Genomic DNA, 6,000 nt, shown 5'->3' with positions numbered 1-6,000 from the left:
CACTGGCGGCAATTGATGGGGAACACTGGCGGCAATTGATGGGGAACACTGGCAGCAATTGATGGGGAACACTGGAGGCAATTGATGGGGAACACTGGTGGCAATTGATGGGAACACTGGTGGCAATTGATGGGGAACACTGGTGGCAATTGATGGGGAACACTGGCGGCAATTGATGGGGAACACTGGAGGCAATTGATGGGGAACACTGGAGGCAATTGATGAGGAACACTGGAGGCAATTGATGGGGAACACTGGTGGCAATTGATGGGGAACACTGGTGGCAATTGATGGGGAACACTGGCGGCATTTGATGGGGAACACTGGCAGCAATTGATGGGGAACACTGGTGGCAATTGATGGGAACACTGGTGGCAATTGATGGGGAACACTGGCGGCATTTGATGGGGAACACTGGCAGCAAATGATGGGGAACACTGGTGGCAATTGATGGGGAACACTGGCGGCATTTGATGGGGAACACTGGCAGCAATTGATGGGGAACACTGGTGGCAATTGATGGGAACACTGGTGGCAATTGATGGGGAACACTGGTGGCAATTGATGGGGAACACTGGCGGCAATTGATGGGGAACACTGGAGGCAATTGATGGGGAACACTGGTGGCAATTGATGGGGAACACTGGCGGCATTTGATGGGGAACACTGGCAGCAATTGATGGGGAACACTGGTGGCAATTGATGGGGAACACTGGTGGCAATTGATGGGGAACACTGGTGGCAATTGATGGGAACACTGGAGGCAATTGATGGGAACACTGGAGGCAATTGATGGGGAACACTGGTGGCAATTGATGGGAAACACTGGTGGCAATTGATGGGAACACTGGCAGCAATTGATGGGGAACACTGGTGGCAATTGATGGGAAACACTGGTGGCAATTGATGGGGAACACTGGCGGCAATTGATGGGAACACTGGCAGCAATTGATGGGGAACACTGGAGGCAATTGATGGGAACACTGGCAGCAATTGATGGGGAACACTGGTGGCAATTGATGGGAAACACTGGTGGCAATTGATGGGGAACACTGGCAGGAATTGATGGGAACACTGGCAGCAATTGATGGGAACACTGGAGGCAATTGATGGGGAACACTGGTGGCAATTGATGGAGAACACTGGTGGCAATTGATGTGGAACACTGGCGGCAATTGATGGGGAACACTGGTGGCAATTGATGGGGAACACTGGTGGCAATTGATGGGGAACACTGGTGGCAATTGATGGGGAACACTGGTGGCAATTGATGGGGAACACTGGTGGCAATTGATGGGGAACACTGGAGGCAATTGATGGGGCACACTGGTGGCAATTGATGGGGCACACTGGCGGCAATTGATGGGGAACACTGGTGGCAATTGATGGGGAACACTGGAGGCAATTGATGGACACACTGGCAGCAATTGATGGGGAACACTGACAGCAATTGATGGGGCACACTGGAGGCAATTGATGGGGAACACTGGAGGCAATTGATGGGGAACACTGGCAGCAATTGATGGGGAACACTGGAGGCAATTGATGGGGAACACTGGCGGCAATTGATGGGGAACACTGGTGGCAATTGATGGGGAACACTGGTGGCAATTGATGGGGAACACTGGTGGCAATTGATGGGGAACACTGGTGGCAATTGATGGGAACACTGGAGGCAATTGATGGGAACACTGGAGGCAATTGATGGGGAACACTGGCAGCAATTGATGGGGAACACTGGTGGCAATTGATGGGGAACACTGGTGGCAATTGATGGGAACACTGGAGGCAATTGATGGGAACACTGGCGGCAATTGATGGGGAACACTGGAGGCAATTGATGGGGAACACTGGCGGCAATTGATGGGGAACACTGGTGGCAATTGATGGGGAACACTGGTGGCAATTGATGGAGAACACTGGCGGCAATTGATGGGGAACACTGGCAGCAATTGATGGGCAACACTGGCAGCAATTGATGGGGAACACTGGTGGCAATTGATGGGGAACACTGGAGGCAATTGATGGGGAACACTGGAGGCAATTGATGGGGAACACTGACAGCAATTGATGGGGAACACTGGCGGCAATTGATGGGGAACACTGGCGGCAATTGATGGGAACACTGGCGGCAATTGATGGGAACACTGGAGGCAATTGATGGGGAACACTGGCAGCAATTGATGGGGAACACTGGTGGCAATTGATGGGGAACACTGGAGGCAATTGATGGGGAACACTGGTGGCAATTGATGGGGAACACTGGTGGCAATTGATGGGAACACTGGAGGCAATTGATGGGGAACACTGGTGGCAATTGATGGGGTACACTGGAGGCAATTGATGGGGAACACTGGAGGCAATTGATGGGGAACACTGGTGGCAATTGATGGGAACACTGGAGGCAATTGATGGGGAACACTGGTGGCAATTGATGGGGTACACTGGTGGCAATTGATGGGGAACACTGGTGGCAATTGATGGGGAACACTGGTGGCAATTGATGGGGAACACTGGTGGCAATTGATGGGGAACACTGGCGGCAATTGATGGGAACACTGGCGGCAATTGATGGGGAACACTGGTGGCAATTGATGGGAACACTGGTGGCAATTGATGGGGAACACTGGTGGCAATTGATGGGGAACACTGGAGGCAATTGATGGGAACACTGGCAGCAATTGATGGGGAACACTGGCGGCAATTGATGGGAACACTGGCGGCAATTGATGGGGAACACTGGTGGCAATTGATGAGGAACACTGGCGGCAATTGATGGGGCACACTGGCAGCAATTGATGGGGAACACTGGCGGCAATTGATGGGGAACACTGGCGGCAATTGATGGGGAACACTGGTGGCAATTGATGGGGAACACTGGCAGCAATTGATGGGGCACACTGGCAGCAATTGATGGGGAACACTGGCGGCAATTGATGGGGAACACTGGTGGCAATTGATGGGGTACACTGGAGGCAATTGATGGGGCACACTGGTGGCAATTGATGGGGAACACTGGTGGCAATTGATGGGGTACACTGGTGGCAATTGATGGGAACACTGGCGGCAATTGATGGGGAACACTGGTGGCAATTGATGGGGAACACTGGTGGCAATTGATGGGAACACTGGCGGCAATTGATGGGAACACTGGTGGCAATTGATGGGAACACTGGCGGCAATTGATGGGAACACTGGCGGCAATTGATGGGGAACACTGGCGGCAATTGATGGGGAACACTGGCAGCAATTGATGGGGTACACTGGCGGCAATTGATGGAGAACACTGGAGGCAATTAATGGGGAACACTGGCAGCAATTGATGGGGAACACTGGCGGCAATTGATGGGGAACACTGGCGGCAATTGATGGGGAACACTGGCGGCAATTGATGGGGAACACTGGCAGCAATTGATGGGGGAACACTGGAGGCAATTGATGGGGAACACTGGCAGCAATTGATGGGGAACACTGGAGGCAATTAATGGGGAACACTGGTGGCAATTGATGTGGAACACTGGCAGCAATTGATGGGAACACTGGAGGCAATTGATGGGGAACACTGGTGGCAATTGATGGGGTACACTGGAGGCAATTGATGGGGCACACTGGTGGCAATTGATGGGGAACACTGGTGGCAATTGATGGGGTACACTGGAGGCAATTGATGGGGCACACTGGTGGCAATTGATGGGGAACACTGGTGGCAATTGATGGGGAACACTGGCGGCAATTGATGGGGAACACTGGTGGCAATTGATGGGGAACACTGGTGGCAATTGATGGGGAACACTGTCGGCAATTGATGGGGAACACTGGTGGCAATTGATGGGAACACTGGCGGCAATTGATGGGGAACACTGGTGGCAATTGATGGGAACACTGGCGGCAATTGATGGGGAACACTGGTGGCAATTGATGGGGAACACTGGTGGCAATTGATGGGAACACTGGCGGCAATTGATGGGAACACTGGTGGCAATTGATGGGAACACTGGCGGCAATTGTTGGGGAACACTGGTGGCAATTGATGGGGAACACTGGAGGCAATTGATGGGGAACACTGTCGGCAATTGATGGGAACACTGGCGGCAATTGATGGGGAACACTGGCGGCAATTGATGGGGAACACTGGCAGCAATTGATGGGGTACACTGGCGGCAATTGATGGGGAACACTGGAGGCAATTAATGGGGAACACTGGCAGCAATTGATGGGGAACACTGGTGGCAATTGATGGGGAACAATGGCGGCAATTGATGGGGAACACTGGCGGCAATTGATGGGGAACACTGGCGGCAATTGATGGGGAACACTGGCAGCAATTGATGGGGAACACTGGAGGCAATTGATGGGGAACACTGGCAGCAATTGATGGGGAACACTGGAGGCAATTAATGGGGAACACTGGTGGCAATTGATGGGGTACACTGGTGGCAATTGATGGGGAACACTGGCGGAAATTGATGGGGAACACTGGCAGCAATTGATGGGGAACACTGGTGGCAATTGATGGGGAACACTGGCGGCAATTGATGGGGAACACTGGAGGCAATTGATGGGGAACACTGGCGGCAATTGATGGGGAACACTGGCAGCAATTGATGGGGAACACTGGCAGCAATTGATGGGGAACACTGGCGGCAATTGATGGGGAACACTGGAGGCAATTAATGGGGAACACTGGCAGCATTTGATGGGGAACACTGGAGGCAATAGATGGGGAACACTGGAGGCAATTGATGGGGAACACTGGCGGAAATTGATGGGGAACACTGGTGGCAATTGATGGGGAACACTGGTGGCAATTGATGGGGAACACTGGCGGCAATTGATGGGGAACACTGGCGGCAATTGATGGGGAAAACTGGCGGCAATTGATGGGGAACACTGGAGGCAATTGATGGGGAACACTGGCGGCAATTGATGGGGAACACTGGCGGCAATTGATGGGGAACACTGGCAGCATTTGATGGGGAACACTGGAGGCAATAGATGGGGAACACTGGAGGCAATTGATGGGGAACACTGGCGGCAATTGATGGGGAACACTGGCGGCATTTGATGGGGAACACTGGCGGCAATTGATGGACACACTGGCAGCAATTGATGGGGAACACTGGCAGCAATTGATGGGGAACACTGGCAGCAATTGATAGGGAACACTGACAGCAATTGATGGGGAACACTGGCAGCAATTGATGGGGAACACTGGAGGCAATTGATGGGGAACACTGGAGGCAATTGATGGGGAACACTGGAGGCAATTGATGGGAACACTGGAGGCAATTGATGGGGAACACTGGCAGCAATTAATGGGGAACACTGGAGGCAATTGATGGGGAACACTGGCGGCAATTGATGGGGCACACTGGTGGCAATTGATGGGGAACACTGGCGGAAATTGATGGGGAACACTGGCAGCAATTGATGGGGAACACTGGTGGCAATTGATGGGGAACACTGGCGGCAATTGATGGGGAACACTGGAGGCAATTGATGGGGAACACTGGCGGCAATTGATGGGGAACACTGGCAGCAATTGATGGGGAACACTGGCAGCAATTGATGGGGAACACTGGCGGCAATTGATGGGGAACACTGGAGGCAATTAATGGGGAACACTGGCAGCATTTGATGGGGAACACTGGAGGCAATAGATGGGGAACACTGGAGGCAATTGATGGGGAACACTGGCGGAAATTGATGGGGAACACTGGTGGCAATTGATGGGGAACACTGGTGGCAATTGATGGGGAACACTGGCGGCAATTGATGGGGAACACTGGCGGCAATTGATGGGGAACACTGGCGGCAATTGATGGGGAACACTGGAGGCAATTGATGGGGAACACTGGCGGCAATTGATGGGGAACACTGGCGGCAATTGATGGGGAACACTGGCAGCATTTGATGGGGAACACTGGAGGCAATAGATGGGGAACACTGGAGGCAATTGATGGGGAACACTGGCGGCAATTGATGGGGAACACTGGCGGC

The sequence above is a fragment of the Rana temporaria genome, unplaced genomic scaffold (genome assembly GCF_905171775.1).
Source record: "Rana temporaria unplaced genomic scaffold, aRanTem1.1, whole genome shotgun sequence".
Classification (NCBI taxonomy): Eukaryota; Metazoa; Chordata; class Amphibia; order Anura; family Ranidae; genus Rana; species Rana temporaria.
The sequence above is the reverse complement of the archived record's forward strand: the minus strand, read 5'-3'. Positions refer to the sequence as shown.